Source organism: Nuphar pumila, chromosome 14 (assembly GCF_984573655.1).
Source record: "Nuphar pumila chromosome 14, dmNupPumi1.hap1.1, whole genome shotgun sequence".
In the NCBI taxonomy this organism is placed as follows: Eukaryota; Viridiplantae; Streptophyta; class Magnoliopsida; order Nymphaeales; family Nymphaeaceae; genus Nuphar; species Nuphar pumila.
Window position 1 is genome coordinate 50,492,165 of NC_143262.1, and position 23,847 is coordinate 50,516,011.

Consider the following 23,847-nt stretch of genomic DNA (forward strand, 5'->3'; position numbering starts at 1 on the left):
TTTTCAAAGATCTTGAATTTCAAATGTTGATTTTAACCATTTTTTCAAAGCCATTTTCAGTGTTTATTTCAAAATTTCCAAAACTCGATGTGGGCCCACTCAGTTGGCACCATATCCAGAGGAATTCTAATTCAGTTAGAACCCTATGCTATTTCAAAAATCCTAATTTTAAGAATACTTTTGAAAATCCTTTTGAAAACTCCTTCAATTTCAAGTTTTAAAATCGTTTTTTTTTTTTGAAAAACTCAAGTAGGGCCCACTCGGGGTGGTGCCATATTCGAGTCAGTCAGGGCTAGACTAGGGTTAGTTGATGTCTTGGTTAGTGTTAGAGGTTTAGAAGAGTCAAAACCATTTTGAAAAACTCATTTTTGAAAGTTAGTTTTTAAAACTAGTGTTTTTAAAGGTTTTTAAAGGTGTTTTAAAAAGCCAAATGTAGAAAATGCCAAGTGGCATTACATTTGGGGATTTTTTAGGAGAGTCTAGGGGTTAATTAGGTATTAAATAGGATAATTTAGGCTAGGGGTAGGATGGTAACTACACCCCAAAATCGGCCCCCCTTTAGAGTCCAAAATTTCCAAAATTTCCATTTTTTTAAAAACCTAAAAATTTTCTATAAAAAGGGGCTATAGGGGGGACAAATTTTCCAGCCACCTCCTATTGGATTCTTGGAGCTTCTCTCTCCTCTCCAGCCTTCCTCCATTGCTGCAACTCCAAGGTAAATAATTTCTTCAATTTTTAATATTTTATTTAGTGTTTTTCATGATTTAAACCTAGATCTAGGCTTGGACACCCCTCCTTATGAAGATCCAACCATGGTTCAACCTCAAGAACCATCAAGAATCAGCATGAACGATCCAATAAGGTGATCTAACCCTGTTTTGGATGATTTACAGGGATTTTAATCCATTAGAATTGATTTTAATATGATTCTTTACATTATTAACCAATAAAATATATGATTTCCCCTTTTTAATGGGTTAAATCTATGTTTTAAAGGTGATATCAAATTCCAGTCATTGATTCCCTGTTTTTATTTTATTTTCATGGTTTATTCATGTTTGTTTTACGTTCTATAGCATAGAAATAGTTTTTATTTACTGTTTTATGGTTTATTTTATTTATTTACATTAGTTAATGCATGGTTTTTCAAGTTTCTTAAATTTCTGTGTGTTTTAGGTTTAGAACAATAAAGATAATGTTATTTCGGATTGAAGTTCTCATTGTTTATTTCTGATTTTTTTATAAGTGATGCATGAATGAGTTATTGAGTTACTGTAGAAAAATCAGAGGTTTTGGATCTTGGGAACCCTGTCAAACAAATCAGACATCAAATCAGGTTTTTAAAGCTTTAAAATCATGGTTAAAATCAAGAAGGTAACTTGCTGTAATGATATTTCTATCATCTTATATCTGATTTTAAATCTGTAAAGTGCTATGGATTCACATTGAGTAGATCTGTCGGCTGTGAAATTTTAGGATTTTTTTATCACTTTTTAGTATTTTTCCCATTTTAGATAATCTGTTTTTAAATTTAAAACTCGTTAGGGTTTACCAAAACCCTAATCAGACTTGTGTTAGTCATAAATCCCAAACCACAGATCCGATTCATGATCTGTAAAAAGTGAGTACTGTTATTTTTCTGTCTAATATTCACCACTAAAATTTAAGAGATTTTTGTTTAGGATTGCTATTTATGTCTGTATTTTCAATCTGGAATAGCTGTTTTAATCCCTGTTAAGAGTGATATATTTTAGCTCAGATTGCCGGAATGGTTTCTCCCTAACCGGAGATGATTTTTCCAATCTGTAAATTGGGAAATCTCTGTTTTTCTTCTTAGTTAGTCTCTGTAAAATTTTATAAATTTCCATGGAGATTTGACCCCTGGTTCAGGTCTTGGATTGCGACTGGTTGGTGAATTAGGTCAAAAATAGCATATTTTAGGGTTTAATGCAATTTTCGGATTAATTTAATGTCAAAAAAATTATTTTTATAAGTCCAATTTTTGGGTTATAACAAGTGCAGGTACCAATTTTTATGGATTTTAGAATCCATTTGATGGCTGAATTAAGCAAATTGCAAAACCGGGTTCCTGAAAGATCCAAAAACACTGCTAAAATCACAGTTTTTGTGATATTGTTGGATTTTCGTGCATAAGCATATATTTTTAGGGTTTAATCATGTTCATAATCATATTAGGATGCTTTAGGTTTAATTTTGTGCTCATTTGATTTCATTTAGTGCATAAAACCTAAGTTTTTACCAAAATCTATTTCTAAAAACCCTGATTTCAAGGCCATAGTCTTGCTATCAGGGGCAATTTGGTCATTTGACCTAAATTTCGAAATCCCTAACCTTAATTTTCATGTGTTTAAGTATGTCATATCATATTTTAGCCTAGTTTATTTGCATTTGAATTTCAAAACTTGCATTTTACCAAATATCTTTCTAAAAACCCTAATTTCAAGGCCATAGTCTTGTTATTAGGGGTATTTTGGTCATTTTGACCCCAATTTCGAAATTTCAAATTCCATTTTCATATTTTTTCATTTTATTTCATATTTTATCAATTTTGATTTAAGGGAATCATGGAAAAGGCTTATATCTAGCAAAATCCAACAATTTCCTGATATTGTTGGATAAATCTAGAAAAGCCAACATATTTTCATTAACAAAGTTTTCTAGTTTTACAGGTACATTGAAGACTTTATTTTTCATGTATTTAAATTTCAATAGTGATGTAACTTGTAATTAAACTTTGGAATAAAAATTTACATTTCCTGCTTAGCTTAGGTTGCATTGCATATAGTTTATTTTTTTTTAAATAATGTTAATGTGTGATGGATGATGATTCATGCATATTTTTACAAATTCACCATGGTCTACACGAATGGAACATGCACTAGCTTCTATGAAGTTCATAAACTTGGTGGAATTTGTATTTATGGCCATAGTCAGAATATGAATGATACCCAGATTTATGATCTTCACATTAGCCACATTCAGCCTACACTCTTAGGCTAACTTCAAAATACACTGCATTTCTCAGAGATACAAAAAGTATTTCTCAATTCCTCAAATCCATATTCATTCATTGCATGCATTTGCCAATGCCAATTCCAATTCCAATTCAAATTCCAAGTCAAAGGAATCAAATTCTTCAAAATTTCCTAAGTCTTATTCAAAATCGATTTTCTCAAAATATGGATTTGCCAATGATATTTCAAGTATTTCCCAAGTTCCAAATTCGATTTTTCTAAGTTATATTTTCAATTTCAAAGTTTGAATTCAAAGAAATCGATTTTTTCAATGTTATTTCACATTTTTCAAAATCAATTTTCACAAAATCTCAGGATTTCTTCAAAAACCGATTTTTACTTTTCTCAGAAGTACATTTCAAATCCCAATTCACGATTTTCCATGTGATATCTATTCTAAGTGTTTCAGTTATTCAAAGCAAACATCATGTTTTCAAATGTGCATTTTCTGAAAATTCATAGCACATGCCTAATTCTATGTGCATTTAGAAATTAGAATATGATTTAGACAAGTTGAATAGAGTAGAGCATAAGATTGATCCTTGGTTCAATTACCCCTGTTAAAGGTGGCAGGAACGGTTGAACCTCGTACCGACAGGCGAGTCCCATTCTACGGAATTTTCCCGCATTTTAAAACGGAGGTGAGTTATTTTCAAAAACTTTTCAAAGGTCAGTTTGATTTGCAAAAGTAAAATTATGCGATGATAACATGTTTGGCGACCGTGATGGGACCTGTCTTTGCCTGATCAATTTAATGCTCTACTTAGTTCAAGTTGTCAAAATCGATTTCCATGGAATGTCAGCTTTTAATTTATGCTATCATGTGAACCTAGGAGCCTAGACTTGAACCCAGCTGACTTGGAATGCATATAGACTAGGTATGGTTTGGTAGGACCATATTGAGGAGAATTATTCATGCTCACATAGACTTAGGTCTAATACAACACTCCTCAATTTAGGAATTGTATGAAAACAATGCTTGCTTCTTCAAATATTTCAAAAATCTATCTCTTTAGGACTTAGAGCCTTCTATTTGCCTGCATGTGCTCATGTTTTCAAAAAACCACCCCCACCTATATTGTCCCGGTCTTCACGTTGCTGGGCTCTCTTCCAGAACCATACTTTGGGACAAAACCTCACAACTTGGCCACCTATTTGGGTGAAAACCCCCCTGCCACGTACCAAGGGCCATGGTCCAACGTATATCGGCAGGTGCTCAAGGATGTTGGAAAACTTGAACCTAGAACCGGAGGAATTGATTTTATGCCACGTACATCGAGCCTTGGCTTGAGTATATAAGCATAACTGGATTGGATACAGATGATCTGAGCCTTAGAGTTAGGATTAAGGTCCTACAGCCATTTGAAATTTGTGCATCTAGAGTCAGCTTTTAGGGAATGTTGTATATGCATACTTGTTTGTGCAGAATGTGATTGAATATGTTATAGTCATTTCCTTTTATTTTCCATATTTTCTAAAAATACTGGACGATTTTTCAAAATTCCCCAATCCATGTCCTTGTACTGTCCATGTTTTAAACCTTGGACGATTTTCCAAATACTTCATTTTCCATTTATTTCTTCATATTTCATCAAACCCTGGACGATTTTCCAAATTTCCCTTAATTTCCTTCAAAACTCCAGGTGATTTCCCATCTTTCCTTTCTTCTGGATCTCGAATTTCCTGCTTTATTTTTATCCTGCCTGCATTTTTCTCAAATTTCCTGTATTTTCCCAAGTCTTATTCCAATTTTCATGTCTTCCAGTCCGATGGCATCCAGTCAGCTTGATTCAGTCTTCCCTGAGGGTCACATCTCCTACGAGGTGCGACAAAGTCTTCCTGAACATCGAGTCCTCAGCATCGGATCCTTCTTTCCCCGGTGGTACTATTTATGGTTCAAGAATTTCTCTCGTATGTTTCCGGACCACTTGGACGTTTGTGGGTTAGAACTGGCGTCCGCAGTGGGAAAGCAGACAGTCAACGACAACTTGATCCATGCACTAGAAGAATGGTGGAATCCGAGCACTTCTACCTTCTGGTTCCCGTGGGGCGAGATGACAGTACTGATGGATGAATTTTCAAAGATTATGGGATTGCCCGAGCCAGTCGGTCAACCTGGAGATCCATTGGAGAAACAATTTCTGATTAATGTTAAGGGTCTGGACCCTAAGGATGCCTTAGCTCGCATGACAGGACGCAAGTCTTGACCATTGATAGAAGAGGATGGAAACGAATATGTGGATCTGCTCGAAATCTATAGACAGTATGGGACATTTGTGGAAGTCAGCTCGCTGTCCAGAACAACTCGAGAGAGAATTCAGCACGCGATGGTTCTGTGCACGGTGGGATTAGCTTTCTTTCCCGATGGATGGAATTACATGGATATCAGAATAGTTCAGCTTATGAGGAGATGGGGAAGTCGACAGACCAGCCACCTCTCAATAGTCATGGCCGCACTCGCCTTTCTATACCGGGGGTTGACCCGTTTCACACTCGGAGAGTCGATCCTAGTCGAAGGGTGCACCTATGCCTTGCAGTTTTGGTTCCTCCGGCATGTGCCAGTCCGAGCCAGTTCATTCAGATACAATGGAAAAAAGCTTTTGCCAGTTACTCGATATCGGTTCTTGATCGATAATCTTCAGGAGGAAGAGGTCGTATGGGACTACTTTGATCGTCAGAAATCACCTCCTAGATACACTTATGCATACGGCAAGCGGTTCAAGCTACTTGGTTCATTCTTCTGCGCATACTATCATCCAGAGCGGTGTGTCAGTCAGTTCTCTCAGAGGCAGAAGCGCGTAGAGATTCGTCCACTAGCAGGGGTTCTGCCAGAATTCGACCTCGCATCAGATCAATGGTCCGGAGCATACCATTCTGCCAGACATGGCTGGGATTCCTTTGTTAATCTTACTATTTTTCCCGACCCTCGTGTGTCTTCTGATTATCCGGAGTGGTGAAAAATTGCCTGTCCCCCTCCCCTCTGTCAAGTGTATTATTAAAATCATATTTTCAATAAAGTTCCTTTAATCTTCAGTTCATCTCGGTTTGACGGCCTCACCTAGGTAACAAGGCATATTTCCAGTTGTTTATTTTGCAAAGAATAGCAACGCAATTGTCATAACTCCAGCGACGACTCAATCCCTAGTAATGGGATATTATTTCAATTGTCTACCAAAATTGTCAACAAATATTTTCCTCCAAACCAAATTTCCTTCAGAAGCCTAACCATCAGTTCTGCCCTGCAGAGAGCACCAGTAACATCCAAGAGAACATTTGTGATACCCGATGGTTCATACAAGATCCAGAAAGAAAACTGCATCAGTTGAAGGCATCGCGTATTCAGTAGCTTCAGAAGAAGAGATGGACTCACCTCGATCAATCCAGAGTCAGGGTCAGCAGGCGGATGATGGCATCGATCCCCAGATGTACGTCATATTCAAAAAAATGATGACCAAGATGCTGGCAGAGCAAGCTGAGGCCAGTACTGAGCAAATTCAGACCAAATAGAAAGATAAGGGTCATGCCGTCAAGAATGTGAAGATCAGCAAAAAGCAGAGTCGTCATGAGGAAATATCTGATGAGTCAAAATCAGCTGACGATGCTGACAAGAAATGTGAAAATAAACATGAATTCAAAAGGTCAACTCAGGGCCAGGGGTCGGCTTACAAATCCAAGAATCAGTCTGTTGACGACCCTACGCAGTCACAACTGAAAGATGTGATGAAGATGGTTAAGGATCTTCAAGCTCGTGACAAGGGCAAAAGACTCTTTACAAGTGAAGACTTCTATGATGCACTGGATGGGGATGATGATCTCGATAACCTCCCCAAGAAATTCATTAAGTTTGATGGTTCGGGTGACCCAAAGTCACACCTCGCCCTTTTCTTTGCAGAGTGTTCCAAGTTCAGGAGGAATAACCGAGCCTTATTTCTTTGTTTCCCTCGCAGTCTGGAGGGTATTGCAGCAAAATGGTATTCAGAGCATATTAATCCCATAGAGCTGAAAGAGTTTGATAAAGTGGTCAATTTGTTTATTGAGCGCTTTTTATTCAATGTTGAAGCACTCCCGACTCTCAGTCATCTCTGCAGTCTGAGGCAGAAGGAAAACGAGAAGGCCAGGGACTTCATTCACAGATGAAGATTCGCTTGCAATAAGATGCGTGAGCCAATAGCAGAAGGACACGCACTATCTTTGATCCTGAGCAACTTCTCGCAACCCCTGAGGGGACTGATTTCTACATCTTCATCGAAGAGCTTCATAGAACTGACAGAACGAGCTGAATGGATTGAGTTGAGTATGGAAAATGGATCTTATGAAGGTTTCATATTCACCAAAAGCAGCAGTCAGCAGGAATCTAACAAGAAAACCCATTTTACCTACTCTACCAGCAACAACAAGAACCATTGTAAGGGAAATGTGAAAGATCACAGCTCTGGCCCAGGGGGACCAAACCCCAACAAAAATTAGCAAAAAGGTGAGTCGATTCCCCAGTATGATAAGCAACCTCAGCGATCTTTTGAGCAAGGGTCGAGACCTCAAGAAAAGTCGAAGCACGACAACTGGAGTTTTAAATGTGACTTTACTCCCCTAGATCAACCGCGTGAAGAAATCCTTGAATATATGTTGGCCAAAGAGATGATTAAGCTCCCAAGAGTCGATGATCCTCCTATCACTAGGGGAAGATTTAAAGATCAATTCTGCAAGTTTCATCGGGCCATGGGGCATGATACCGAGTACTGCTTCATTCGCAGGAATATTATTCAAGACTATATCGATAAAAATATCCTTGTGGAAGGCAAAGAAGAAGATAAAGCAACCAGCTCATCAGCCCCTTAAGAGCGACAAGACCATCACTCTTTCATTATTGCATTTTGCTTTCGTCATTTTGTATGGATGGCATGGTCTCATCTCTTTCATCAATAAAATTATCAATCTTCCTCATAGTTTGGCATCATCTTTTGTACTTCTCCTTCTTTACAAAATGTCTTTTTACAAGGAGTAACCTCTTTCAGAGTGTCTCCCGAATTCATCAAGAAGCACATCGTTAATCTTTCCACTGTTATCTTCAGAAAACATTCCTCAAATATCAATTATTTATCCTTTCATCCAATATCTTACTCCCCCATTACACTGGGGCATTATTTTAAAAAAATTGTCTTCAAAACATCCTGTATGCAGGCAGGTACAAGCAAATCTCTCATTTTGCACACATGTGTACTCATTTACATCATTTTGCATTTGCATGCATTCATTTGCATTTTTTCATACATCAACTTGCATCAATCCAATACCCATTTAGGATAAGGGATGAATTCTGAGACTCGTGGCATTTGTCTAGGTCAGCGTGAGGGTAAAAGATTGAAAATCTCACATTACAATCATCAAGCGCTTTCTAAAACACCAACCTTTTTCAAGTTCGTCCTGCGGGCCGAGTTTTTATCAAAACCATTTTTACCGGTCAACCTTCCGGTGAAGCGAACTTTCTAAATCCAGTTTTCACTAGTCGAACTTCTTAAATCCGGTTTTCACTGGTCGAACTTCCTAAATCCGGTTTTCACTGGTCGAACTTCCTAAATCCGGTTTTCACTTGTCGAACTTCCTAAATCCGGTTTTCACTGGTCGAACTTCCTAAATCCGGTTTTTACTGGTCGAACTTCCAGAATCCAGTTTTCACTGGTCGAACTTCCTAAATCCAGTTTTCGCTGGTCGAACTTCTTAAATCCAGTTTTCACTGATCGAACTTCCTGAATCCAGTTTTCATTGGTCAAACTTCCTAAATCCGGTTTTTACTGGTCGAACTTCCTAAATCCGATTTTTACTGGTCGAACTTCTTGAATCCAGTTTTCACTGGTCAAACTTCCTAAATCCGGTTTTTACTGGTCGAACTTCCTAAATCCGGTTTTTACTGGTCAAACTTCTTGAATCCAGTTTTCGCTGGTCGAACTTCTTAAATCCAGTTTTCACTGGTCGAACTTCCTGAATCTAGTTTTCACTGGTCGAACTTCCTGAATCTGTTTTACTGGTTGAACCCTCTAAATTCAGTATTCACTGGTCAGACTTTTTCAAAGCCCAGCGTTCGTGCGGGTACTTTTTTTTAAATCCAGTGCTCATGCTAGTATCCTTCCAAAATCCAGTGCTCGTACTGGTAGCCTTTTAAAGTCCAGTGCTCGAACTGGTATCCTTTAAAAATCCAGTGCTCGTACTGGTAATCTTTCAAAATCCAGTGCTCGTACTGGTAATCTTCCAAAATCCAGCACTCGTACTGGTAATCTTCCAAAACCTGGTATTTGTACTGGTAATTTTTCAAAACATAATGCTTGTATTGGCACATTTTCAAAATCCGGTGTTTGCACTGTTACACTTTAAAATTCAGTGTCCACTAATTTAGTTTTCCTTCAGGATTCGAGTTCCGACTCGAATCTTCTTTCCTTCTGGTTAACCTAGTTTTCCTTCGGAATTCGAGTTCCGACTCGAATTTCCTTTCCTTCCACACCGGTTTAAGTTTTCCTGTGGAATTCGAGTTCCGACTCGAATCCTCTTTCCTTTTGGTTAACCTAGTTTTCCTTTGGGATTCGAGTTCCGACTCGAATTTCCTTTCCTTCTAATTGATCTAGTTTTCCTTCAGGAATTTGAGTTCCGACTCGAATTTCTTTTTCTTCTGACCGGTTTAGTTTTCCTTTGGGATTCGAGTTCCGACTCGAATCTTCTTTCTTTCTAGTTGATCTAGTTTTCCTTCGGAATTCGAGTTCCGACTCGAATTTCTTTTCCTGCCAACCGGTCTAGTTTTCCTTTAGGATCCGAGTTCCGACTCGAATCTTCTTTCCTTCTAGTTGATCCAGTTTGCCTTTGGGATTCGGGTTCCGACTCGAATTTCTTCTCCTTCTAAATTGATCTACCTTTCCTTCAGGATTCGAGTTCCGACTCGGATTTCTTTTCCTTCCATAATGGACCTAGTTTTCCTTTGAAGATTCAGGTTCCGACTCGAGTTTTCTTTTCCTTCAGAGTTGGTCTAGAAAATCCAAGTTCCGACTTGAATTTTCTTTCAAAATCCAATTCATCTAGTTTTCCTTGAAGAATTGAATTCTGATTCGAATCTTCCCTCAAAAACCCAGTTTAGCACCTGGTCTATTCAAAGCTCACAAGTTGGAATCATTCCTTCTTAAACTATGATCCTTAGGTTAAATCCCTATGGAATAGATAGTTCGTAGGTCGAATCCCTACAGAACCCATGTCATTCTCAGTAAACCAATTCACAATTTCGACCTTCGGGTCAATCAATTTTCAATTTCCAACTATCAATTTCCAAATTTGCAATTTTCAATTTCCAATTATCAATTTCCAAATTTCCAATTTCCAATTTCCAATTTCCAATTTCCAATTTCCAATTTCAAATATCAAATTTCAAAATTCCAATTTCCAAAATTTGACCCTTTTGGGTCACCTAATACCCAATTTCAATTATTTTCTCTTGCGAGAGACCCTTTGTATAGGGAGAGTTCGAGGGAGCTCGCTCTTTTCGCATGCTATCCAATTCGTTCACTTAGCCCCTTTTCAGGGAGAGTTTGAAGGGACTCGTGCCTTTGTGAACCGTTTGCAAAACAAAATTCCAAATTTCACACAAGGAACCCTTTTTATAGGGAGAGACTCAACGGAGACTTGCCTTCCTTGTGGCCCCCAAAATTTCAGACTAGGCCATTTCATCATGAAGGACCCTCTTTTCAGGGAGAGTGTGATGAACTCGTTCCTTCATGACCAATTTACCAACCTCACCAATTCCGGCCCCCTTTCCATAAGAGAAGCCTAATGTTAGGAAGTTTTGACGAAAGCTTAATTTCTCTTCGAAAGTTCGTTTTGCAAACGCCTCCTCTTCAGGGAAGAGAGGAGTAATTCCCAATTCTAATTTCTGAATCTTCTCCTTTGGGGAAAGGAGAAGAGAATTTTTGTCATGGATGTGTTGCGTTGTGCTTCAAATGCTCGCTTTCACAAAAGAATTTCAAGAAAGTTTTGCCAATTTGTCATTAAATATTTGTTGATTTCAAAAATCTTTATTGCACAAAATTATTACCTCAGAATACCCTCAGTATTACTTCCGAAAGGACAAAGCTTTCGCGAAAAAGGATTCAAAGTTCAAAATCTTTCTATTGGCCAACCAAAAGGATGAAGAATAAATCCGCGATATGGGCAGTAAAGAAAACTCAATGTTGTTGCAAAGCCATAAGTGATTGATATTGATCGCAGTCAATGGCACATTTTTAAAGACCATTCTTGAAAAAATAAAGCAGTCGAAATATCCTGGGTGATACAGAAAAATCCACTCAATTTTCATATCTCCTCAATCACCTAAGCTGCAATTAAATATCTGCAAAAGGGATCTCTCAATTGTCGTCAAGATGAAGGCGAATTAAGCGAGTCGACCCCCAGGGCCAAAGAAGATTTGGATCATCTCCAAGATGACGGAGTTTGTGACGGATCCTTCTAGGGAAAGTTCAGATCACCGTCGAGATGAAGGCGAGTGTGATGAGCCTACCGACAAACCCTAAAAGATATTTAATTCCAGCTATCATCAAGAGATTCTCAACCAATGAGCCAATAACTATCAAGATAATCCCTGAGAGAAAAGAAGGATCGGAACATCTCTGAGATGAAGGAGTTTGTGACGTACCCTTCCCAAGAAAAAAAGAGAGAAAAGTCAGGACATCTCCAAAATGAAGGATGATGTAATTCCCGAAAAATCCAAGAGAGCTCCAATCTGCTAAAAAAAAAGAGTGCAGAAAGATCATCATGAGAAAAGAATCCCAGGATATCAGACTGCCGAATCTATCAAGAATCTTCTTTAATTTTGTGAAATTCTTTTATCAATATTCTTTCACCAATAGCTCTCGCAATATCAAGAATACTTTCTTTTCCGTCCATATCAAGGAAATTGATAGCTTCCTTGAAAGAAAGTCAATCGCAAGCAATTTGAATTCGAATCTTGATTCTACGGAGTTAAACCCAGTCGGAGGTAATACTTCAGGTAGAAAAGAGGGAATACTTTCAAAACAATGTGCATCATTTTCAATTATTTTGAATCAACAACAATTTTCAACATTTTGACAATATTTTCTAGCTATCCTGGCATGAAACGAGAGCTTGAGGTTCATCTTTGGTGCATCCTGACATCAGTTGTTATCCCTTTTAAGGACTTGATAACGGGAGTTTTCAAGATTCCTTCCCTTCTATTGGTATAATCTGAGCGCACGGGCTCTCAGATTCGCACACTTCCCTGTGTCCTCACTGTCCCACCATAGACAGTCCAATTTCGGCTTGAGGTTAAGCCACCAATTTCAGCAAAAGGCAATTTCAAAAGTTAATTAGTGTCAGCAATGAGGCGCCCAAAATCAATCCCTTTTCAAACTTTAGGGACCCCAATTTCCTTCCTTTTGTAAAACCCCTATCGGACTCATTGTGCGGAAATCCGAAGGTTCCATCATAGTCTCTTCTTTCGAGGATTCCGTCCATTTTCTGCCCGATCAGGTTAAGGGTATAAACCTGAGCCTCCTTTGATGAGGTATTCCATTTTCTGCCCAATCAGGTTAAGGGTATAAACCTGAGCCTCATTTGATGAGGTATTCCATTTTCTGCCCAATCAGGTTAAGGGTATAAACCTGAGCCTCATTTGATGAGGTATTCCATTTTCTGCCCAATCAGGTTAAGGGTATAAACCTGAGCCTCATTTGATGAGGTATTCCATTTTCTGCCCAATCAGGATAAGGGTACAAACCAGAGCCTCCTTTGATGAGGTATTCCATTTTCTGCCCGATCAGGTTAAGGGTACAAACCTGAGCCTCCTTTGATGAGGTATTCAATTTTCGGCCCGATCAGGATAAGGGTATAAACCTGAGCCTCCTTTGATGAGGTATTTCATTTTCTGCCCAATCAGGTTAAGGGTATAAACCTGAGCCTCATTTAATGAGGTATTTCATTTTCTGCCCAATCAGGTTAAGGGTATAATCCTGAGCCTCATTTGATGAGGTATTTCATTTTCTGCCTGATCAGGATAAGGGTATAAACCCGAGCCTCCTTTGATGAGGTATTTCATTTTCTGCCCGATCAGGATAAGGGTATAAACCTGAGTCTCCTTTGATGAGGTATTTCATTTTCTGCCCGATCAGGATAAGGGTATAAACCTGAGCCTCTTTTGATGAGGTATTTCATTTTCCACCCAATCAGGTTAAGGGTATAAACCTGAGCCTCCTTTGATGAGGTATTTCATTTTCCGCCCGATCAGGTTAAGGGTATAAACCTGGGCCTCCTTTGATGAGGTATTTCATTTTCTGCCCGATCAGGTTAAGGGTATAAACCTGGGCCTCCTATGATGAGGTATTTCATTTTCTGCCCAATCAGGTTAAGGGTATAAACCTGAGCCTCCTTTGACGAGGTATTCCATTTTCTGCCCAATCAGGTTAAGGGTATAAACCTGAGCTTCACTTTGATGAGGTATTTCATTTCCCGGTCAGGTTAAGGGTCAAACCTGAGCTTCGTTTCTACACAAGGTATTTTCTGTCCCATCCAGGTTAAGGGCAAAACTTGAATCTCACTTCTTTTCGAAGTAAAATTTTCTCCTTATTCTTCATTTCATATCTATCATCATCACTTGAACTAATTCTTTCATACCCAGTCAGATTCATCTAACTAGGGCATTTTTATAATCCAAATTTGGTGTGTTTTCTTTGCCACTAAGCTCGGCTTTCAACCGGCTTAGCAGCAAAGAGGGGCATCTGTAAACACCCCAAATTTTCACCCTCATCTAGTGTCATTACAGATCATTGCATGTCATTGCATGTATTCTGCATAGCATTGCATGTCATTGCATAGCATTGCATGTTATTGCATCTCATTTTCGAGATCCAACACTCCTATTTCAAAACATTCAATCCAGATTTGAATTTTAAAGTTTTATTTCAAAATCAATTTAAAAACCTGGGTTTTTATTCAATACTCTGTCATTTTCCAACCCCAGGACTTTATATTTCGAAATATTTCCTCATAAAACAATCTGGATTCATTTCAAATTCAAATTTTAATCGATTTCAATTCACAAATGAGACCCATTGAGGTGGTGTCGCTTCTGAATTCCTCTATTCATCAAATTTCTCAAATCTTTGAAAGTTTCAGTCCGATCAGGACTCTGTCTCAGAGTCCTAATCCGGTCAGGAGTCTGGTTTTTAAGTCTGTTTTACTTCCATTTTCAGTCTTTTTCGATTATTTTTAAAATTTAGGTCATTTTACATAGTCCAGTTAGTTCAGGATTCTATTTTAGAGTTCGGTTGAGTTAGGAGTCTAACCCTGACTGTGTTTTCTGACTTATTTCATCATTTCTTGATAAAATCTTTTGAAAATTCTTTCATTTGGCTTTTAAAATCTAAAATCTCAGAGTCCTAAGAGTTCAGGACTCTAAATCGGAGTTTCAGTTCGCTTGAGACCCTATTTTCAAAGATCTTGAATTTCAAATGTCGATTTTAACCATTTTTTCAAAGCCATTTTCAGTGTTTATTTCAAAATTTCCAAAACTCGATGTGGGCCCACTCAGTTGGCACCATATCCAGAGGAATTCTAATTCAGTTAGAACCCTATTCTATTTCAAAAATCCTAATTTTAAGATTACTTTTGAAAATCCTTTTGAAAACTCCTTCAATTTCAAGTTTTAAAATCGTTTTTTTTTTTGAAAAAATCAAGTAGGGCCCACTCGGGGTGGTGCCATATTCGAGTCAGTGAGGGCTGGACTAGGGTTAGTTGATGTCTTGGTTAGTGTTAGAGGTCTAGAAGAGTCAAAACCATTTTGAAAAACTCATTTTTGAAAGTTAGTTTTTAAAACTAGTGTTTTTAAAGGTTTTTAAAGGTGTTTTAAAAAGCCAAATGTAGAAAATGCCAAGTGGCATTACATTTGGGGATTTTTTAGGAGAGTCTAGGGGTTGATTAGGTATTAAATAGGATAATTTAGGCTAGGGGTAGGATGGTAACTACACCCCAAAATCGCCCCCCCTTTAGAGTCCAAAATTTCCAAAATTTCCATTTTTTTAAAAACCTAAAAATTTTCTATAAAAAGGGGCTATAGGGGGGACAAATTTTCCAGCCACCTCCTATTGGATTCTTGGAGCTTCTCTCTCCTCTCCAGCCTTCCTCCATTGCTGCAACTCCAAGGTAAATAATTTCTTCAATTTTTAATATTTTATTTAGTGTTTTTCATGATTTAAACCTAGATCTAGGCTTGGACACCCCTCCTTATGAAGATCCAACCATGGTTCAACCTCAAGAACCATCAAGAATCAGCAAGAACGATCCAATAAGGTGATCTAACCCTGTTTTGGATGATTTACAGGGATTTTAATCCATTAGAATTGATTTTAATATGATTCTTTACATTATTAACCAATAAAATATATGATTTCCTCTTTTTAATGGGTTAAATCTATGTTTTAAAGGTGATATCAAATTCCAGTCATTGATTCCCTGTTTTTATTTTATTTTCATGGTTTATTCATGTTTGTTTTACGTTCTATAGCATAGAAATAGTTTTTATTTACTGTTTTATGGTTTATTTTATTTATTTACATTAGTTAATGCATGGTTTTTCAAGTTTCTTAAATTTCTGTGTGTTTTAGGTTTAGAACAATAAAGATAATGTTATTTCGGATTGAAGTTCTCCTTGTTTATTTCTTACTTTTTTATATGTGATGCATGAATGAGTTATTGAGTTACTATAGAAAAATCAGAGGTTTTGGATCTCGGGAACCCTGTCAAACAAATCAAACATCAAATCGGGTTTTTAAAGCTTTAAAATCGTGGTTAAAATCAAGAAGGTAACTTGCTATTATGATATTTCTCTCATCTTATATCCGATTTTAGATCTGTAAAATTTTATGGATTCACATTGAGTAGATCTGTCAGCTGTGAAATTTTAGGATTTTTTGATCACTGTTTAGTATTTTTGCTCTTTTAGAAAATCTGTTTTTAAATTTAAAACTTGTTAGGGTTTACCAAAACCCGAATCAGACTTGTGTTAGTCATAAATCCCAAACCACAGATCAGATTCATGATCTGTAAAACGTGAGTATTGTTATTTTTCTGTCTACTGTTTACCACTAAAATTTCAGAGATTTTTGTTTAGGATTGCTATTTATGTCTGTATTTTCAATCTGGAATAGCTGTTTTAATCCCTGTTAAGAGTGATATATTTTAGCTCAGATTGCCGAAAAAGTTTCTCCCTAACCGAAGATGATTTTTCCAATCTGTAAATTGGGAAATCTCTGTTTTTCTTCTTAGTTAGTCTCTGTAAAATTTCATAAATTTCCATAGAGATTAACCCCTGGTTCAGGTCTTGGATTGAGACTGGTTGGTGAATTAGGTCAAAAATAGCATATTTTAGGGTTTAATGCAATTTTCGGATTAATTTAATGTCAAAAAAATTATTTTTATAAGTCCAATTTTCGGGTTATAACAAGTGCAGGTACCAATTTTTATGGATTTTGGAATCCATTTGATGGCTGAATTAAGCAAATTGCAAAACCGGGTTCCTGAAAGATCCAAAAACACTGCTAAAATCACAATTTTTGTGATATTGTTGGATTTTCGTGCATAAGCATATATTTTTAGGGTTTAATCATGTTTATAATCATATTAGGATGCTTTAGGTTTAATTTTGTACTCATTTGATTTCATTTAGTGCATAAAACCTAAGTTTTTACCAAAAACTATTTCTAAAAACCCTGATTTCAAGGCCATAGTCTTGCTATCAGGGGCAATTTGGTCATTTGACCTAAATTTCGAAATCCCTAACCTTAATTTTCATGTGTTTAAGTATGTCATATCATATTTTAGCCTAGTTTATTTGCATTTGAATTTCAAAACGTGCATTTTACCAAATATCTTTCTAAAAACCCTAATTTCAAGGCCATAGTCTTGTTATTAGGGGTATTTTGGTCATTTTGACCCCAATTTCGAAATTTCAAATTCCATTTTCATATTTTTTCATTTTATTTCATATTTTATCAATTTTGATTTAAGGGAATCATGGAAAAGGCTTATATCTAGCAAAATCCAACAATTTCCTGATATTGTTGGATAAATCTAGAAAAGCCAACATATTTTCATTAACAAAGTTTTCTAGTTTTGCAGGTACATTGAAGACTTTATTTTTCATGTATTTAAATTTCAATAGTGATGTAACTTGTAATTAAACTTTGGAATAAGAATTTACATTTCCTGCTTAGCTTAGGTTGCATTGCATATAGTTTATTTTTTTTAAATAATGTTAATGTGTGATGGATGATGATTCATGCATATTTTTACAAATTCACCATGGTCTACACGAATGGAACATGCACTAGCTTCTATGAAGTTCATAAACTTGGTGGAATTTGTATTTATGGCCATAGTCAGAATATGAATGATACCCAGATTTATGATCTTCACATTAGCCACATTCAGCCTACACTCTTAGGCTAACTTCAAAATACACTGCATTTCTCAAAGATACAAAAAGTATTTCTCAATTCCTCAAATCCATATTCATTCATTTCATGCATTTGCCAATGCCAATTCCAATTCAAATTCCAAGTCAAAGGAATCAAATTCTTCAAAATTTCCTAAGTCTTATTCAAAATCGATTTTCTCAAAATATGGATTTGCCAATGATATTTCAAGTATTTCCCAAGTTCCAAATTCGATTTTTCTAAGTTATATTTTCAATTTCAAAGTTTGAATTCAAAGAAATCGAGTTTTTCAAAGTTATTTCACATTTTTCAAAATCAATTTTCACAAAATCTCAGGATTTCTTCAAAAACCGATTTTTACTTTTCTCAGAAGTACATTTCAAATCCCAATTCACGATTTTCCATGTGATATCTATTCTAAGTGTTTCAGTTATTCAAAGCAAACATCATGTTTTCAAATGTGCATTTTCTGAAAATTCATAGCACATGCCTGATTCTATGTGCATTTAGAAATTAGAATATGATTTAGACAAGTTGAATAGAGTAGAGCATAAGATTGATCCTTGGTTCAATTACCCCTGTTAAAGGTGGCAGGAACGGTTGAACCTCGTACCGACAGGCGAGTCCCATTCTACAGAATTTTCCCGCATTTTAAAACGGAGGCGAGTTATTTTCAAAAACTTTTCAAAGGTCAGTTTGATTTGCAAAAGTAAAATTATGCGATGATAACAGGTTTGGCGACCGTGATGGGACCTGTCTTTGCCTGATCAATTTAATGCTCTATTTAGTTCAAGTTGTCAAAATCGATTTCCATGGAATGTCAGCTTTTAATTTATGCTATCATGTGAACCTAGGAGCCTAGACTTGAACCCAGCTGACTTGGAATGCATATAGACTAGGTATGGTTTGGTAGGACCATATTGAGGAGAATTATTCATGCTCACATAGACTTAGGTCTAATACAACACTCCTCAATTTAGGAATTGTATGAAAACAATGCTTGCTTCTTCAAATATTTCAAAAATCTATCTCTTTAGGACTTAGAGCCTTCTATTTGCCTGCATGTGCTCATGTTTTCAAAAAACCACCCCCACCTATATTGTCCCGGTCTTCACGTTGCTGGGCTCTCTTCCAGAACCATAGTTCGGGACAGAGCCTCACAACTTGGCCACCTATTTGGGTGAAAACCCCCCTGCCACGTACCAATGGCCATGGTCCAACGTATATCGGCAGGTGCTCATGGATATTGGAAAACTTGAACCTAGAACCGGAGGAATTGATTTTATGCCACGTACATCGAGCCTTGGCTTGAGTATATAAGCATAACTGGATTGGATACAGATGATCTGAGCCTTAGAGTTAGGATTAAGGTCCTACAGCCATTTCAAAATTTGTGCATCTAGAGTCAGCTTTTAGGGAATGTTGTATGTGCATACTTGTTTGTGCAGAATGTGATTGAATATGTTATAGTCATTTCCTTTTATTTTCCATATTTTCTAAAAATACTGGACGATTTTTCAAAATTCCCCAATCCATGTCCATGTACTGTCCATGTTTTAAACCTTGGACGATTTTCCAAATACTTCATTTTCCATTTATTTCTTCATATTTCATCAAACCCTAGACGATTTTACAAATTTCCCTTAATTTCCTTCAAAACTCCAGGTGATTTCCCATCTTTCCTTTCTTCTGGATCTCGAATTTCCTGCTTTATTTTTATCCTGCCTGCATTTTTCTCAAATTTCCTGTATTTTCCCAAGTCTTATTCCAATTTCCATGTCTTCCAGTCCGATGGCATCCAGTCAGCTTGATTCAGTCTTCCCTGAGGGTCACATCTCCTACGAGGTGCGACAAAGTCTTCCTGAACATCGAGTCCTCAGCACCGGATCCTTCTTTCCCCGGTGGTACTATTTATGGTTCAAGAATTTCTCTCGTATGTTTCCGGACCACTTGGACGATTGTGGGTTAGAACTGGCGTCCGCAGTGGGAAAGCAGACAGTCAACGACAACTTGATCCATGCACTAGAAGAATGGTGGAATCCGAGCACTTCTACCTTCTGGTTCCCGTGGGGCGAGATGACAGTACTGATGGATGAATTTTTAGAGATTATGGGATTGCCCGAGCCAGCCGGTCAGCCTGGAGATCCATTAGAGAAATAGTTTCTGATTAATGTTAAGGGTCTGGACCCTAAGGATGCCTTAGCTCGCATGACAGGACGCAAGTCTTGACCATTGATAGAAGAGGATGGAAACGAATATGTGGATCTGCTCGAAATCTACAGACAGTATGGGACATTTGTGGAAGTCAGCTCGCTGTCCAGAACAGCTCGAGAGAGAATTCAGCACGCGATGGTTTTGTGCACGGTGGGATTAGCTTTCTTTCCCGATGGATGGAATTACATGGATATCAGAATAGTTCAGCTTATGAGGAGATGGGGAAGTCGACAGACCAGCCACCTCTCAATAGCCATGGCCGCACTAGCCTTTCTATACCGGGGTTGACCCGTTTCACACTCGGAGAGTCGATCCTAGTCGAAGGGTGCACCTATGCCTTGCAGTCTTGGTTCCTCCGGCATGTGCCAGTCCGAGCCAGTTCATTCAGATACAATGGAAAAAAGCTTTTGCCAGTTACTCGATACCGGTTCTTGATCGATAATCTTCAGGAGGAAGAGGTCGTATGGGACTACTTTGATCGTCAGGAATCACCTCCTAGATACACTTATGCATACGGCAAGCGGTTCAGGCTACTTGGTTCATTCTTCTGCGCATACTATCATCCAGAGCGGTGTGTCAGGCAGTTCTCTCAGAGGCAGAAGCGCGTAGAGATTCGTCCACTAGCAGGGGTTCTGCCAGAATTTGACCTCGCATCAGATCAATGGTCCGGAGCATACCATTCTGCCAGACATGGCTGGGATTCCTTTGTTAATCTTACTATTTTTCCGGCCCTTGTGTGTCTTCTGATTATCCGGAGTGGTGGAAAATAGCCTGTCCCCCTCCCCTCTGTCAAGTGTATTATTAAAATCATATTTTCAATAAAGTTCCTTTAATCTTCAGTTCATCTCGGTTTGACGGCCTCGCCTAGGTAACAAGGCATATTTCCAGTTGTTTATTTTGCAAAGAATAGCAACGCAATTGTCGTAACTCCAGCGACGACTGAATCCCTAGTAATGGGATATTATTTCAATTGTCTACCAAAATTGTCAACAAATATTTTCCTCCAAACCAAATTTCCTTCAGAAGCCTAACCATCAGTTCTGCCCTGCAGAGAGCACCAGTAACATCCAAGAGAACATTTGTGGTACCCGATGGTTCATACAAGATCCAGAAAGAAAACCGCATCAGTTGAAGGCGTCGCGTATTCAGTAGCTTCAGAAGAAGAGATGGATTCACCTCGATCAATCAAGAGTCAGGGTCAGCAGGCGGATGATGGCATCGATCCCCAGATGTACGTCATATTCAAAAAAATGATGACCAAGATGCTGGCAGAGCAAGCTGAGGCCAGTACTGAGCAAATTCAGACCAAACAGAAAGATAAGGGTCATGCCGTCAAGAATGTGAAGATCAGCAAAAAGCAGAGTCGTCATGAGGAAATATCTGATGAGTCAGAATCAACTGACGATGCTGACAAGGAATGTGAAAATAAACATGAATTCAAAAGGTCAACTCAGGGCCAGGGGTCGGCTTACAAATCCAAGAATCAGTCTGTTGACGACCCTACGCAGTCACAACTGAAAGATGTGATGAAGATGGTTAAGGATCTTCAAGCTCGTGACAAGGGCAAAAGAGTCTTTACAAGTGAAGACTTCTATGATGCACTGGATGGGGATGATGATCTCGATAACCTCCCCAAGAAATTCATTAAGTTTGATGGTTCGGGTGACCCAAAGTCACACCTCGCCCTTTTCTTTGTAGAGTGTTCCAAGTTCAGGAGGAATAACCGAGCCTTATTTCTTTGTTTCCCTCGCAGTCTGGAGGGTATTGCAGCAAAATGGTATTCAGAGCATATTAATCCCATAGAGCTGAAAAGTTTGATAAAGTGGTCAATTTGTTTATTGAGCGCTTTTTATTCAATGTTGAAGCACTCCCGACTCTCAGTCATCTCTGCAGTCTGAGGCAGAAGGAAAACGAGAAGGCCAGGGATTTCATTCACAGATGGAGATTCGCTTGCAATAAGATGCGTGAGCCAATAGCAGAAGGACACGCACTATCTTTGATCCTGAGCAACTTCTCGCAACCCCTGAGGGGACTGATTTCTACATCTCCATCGAAGAGCTTCATAGAACTGACAGAACGAGCTGAATGGATTGAGTTGAGTATGGAAAATGGATCTTATGAAGGTTTCATATTGTGAACACCCCAAATTTTTCAAAGTTTTGTAAAAATGACTCTTTTGCCCCTAACCCCGTTTTTTGAGAAAATCAAGTCATTTCTTCAGATTTTCTGAATTAAAATTCATATTGATATATTCAAAATCAACTCCGGATCCGAATCCAGCGCTTTAAATCCATATTTCCTCAAGATCCGGATCAAAACCCATTTCTGAAGAAATTTTCTCAAAATAGCTTTTAAATTCTCAGAAAAAATCCTTTTTGTAAATATTTTTTTGCAAAAAACACAAAAAAATTAATTTAATCTTTAGTTTCTCGTAAAACTTTAGGATTTTATTCTAAAAACGCCAAAAAAATAGAAAAACCAACAGAAAATACAATATATATATATATATAGAGAGAGAGAGAGAGAGAGAGAGAAACTCAAGAAAAGAATAAGGAAATCAAAGAAGAAGATACAAAGAGTGAACTTTTAAAAAGCCCCCTTTTGAAAAATCAAAATTGGTTAAAGATCCCTCTTTATGAAAAATCTCGAAAATGAGAGGGCCCCTTTTGCAAAATCTTTTTTTTTAGGGTTTGGGAACCCTTCGTAAAAATCGGAAAAGGGAGACGGTGCCCCTCTCTCCCTCTACCTCTCTCTCGTTCGCTTGATCCGGAGCTTCTCCAATCGATCGATCGATCGATCGCCCTTCGATTGATGATCTCCCTTCATCTTCAACTGTCTCCCCTTCTCGAATCACCTCTTTCTCCCTCTTTAAAGGAGCACGCAACGCCTCCTTCACACCCATCACCTTCACCCCTCCACCCGGCCTTTCCGTCTTCCTCTGCTTCTTCCCTCCCTTTTTCCTCTTCTTCTTCTGTCATTTGGTTGATTATTCCGGTAACAGAGCTACAGGAAGCCTTACAATCGAGCGCAGTATCCATCTCAAAAATTCCCTGCTGCAATCAAGGCTCCTTCTACGTAGGGCTTGAAGGAAATCCCACCCTCTGAAAATCTCAGCAGAATCATGGGATGTTAAGGATATCGGAGGGATAGTGACAATACCATGTAAAAGCCAGACCTCCCATTAGTCTGTATCTTCGCAGGGATCGGCTGAAGAACTCTTGCTTCATTCTTCACACCTTTCTGTTTCTTCTTTTGAGCATTATCGAAGGGGAATCAACCCTGCAGCAAAGTCAGCCTCATCTACGCTTCTCCTTTGATTGACTGAAAGGTTTCCTATCTTAGCAATAACAGCAATCCAGGTAAGAATGCTTTTCCCCTCTGATCCTGTTCTCCTTTTTCGATTTCATATTTTATCTCAACAATCGCACATATTGTAAAACCCGATTGGCATATAGCCAATCGATTTGCACGGTGCAACATCGATGGAATCGTTGTATTCCAACATTTTTTTTGTTTATCATTGTCGATTTTTCGTTTTCCTTAGGCCATTGGGATTCATTGGTTGCATGTAGCTCGTTAGAATCTTAACCTGATTTTCCTATCGACCTACCTGTCATTGAATTTCATTGCTTGTGGCTATTTCGATTCATTACAATGATTTGTTTCATCAAATAACTTTGCCTAACTTATCTTGTTTATTATAATTTTATTTTGGTGCTCCCTTTTCGTTTCATTGTGTTCGTTCTTTTACTAATTTGTGTTAGAACCTTTGGAATTGATGAGATACAGTTATGGTTATGTTCTTGCGAAATATAACCCATCGCCTCTTATGCCTTCATTTCGTCGGTTCTGAGCCCCTGTTAGCACCAATGCCTAACAATGATGATAATGAAATCTTCGCTGGAGCCATCTTGATAGGTGTCTCTGATGGTGGTGTATCGATTTGGGCATCTCCGAGGATTACAAAGGCTCTTGCAGTCAGCTCATTTTCTGCAACTAAATGTCTCTGTATATACCCTTACCTGCAAATCGATAGTTCAAGCCTGCCATGTCAAAATCCCAAGTCTGCTTAAGGTCATGACTATCAATGACTTCAAAGGGTAAGGTTGATACGGTTCATCTGG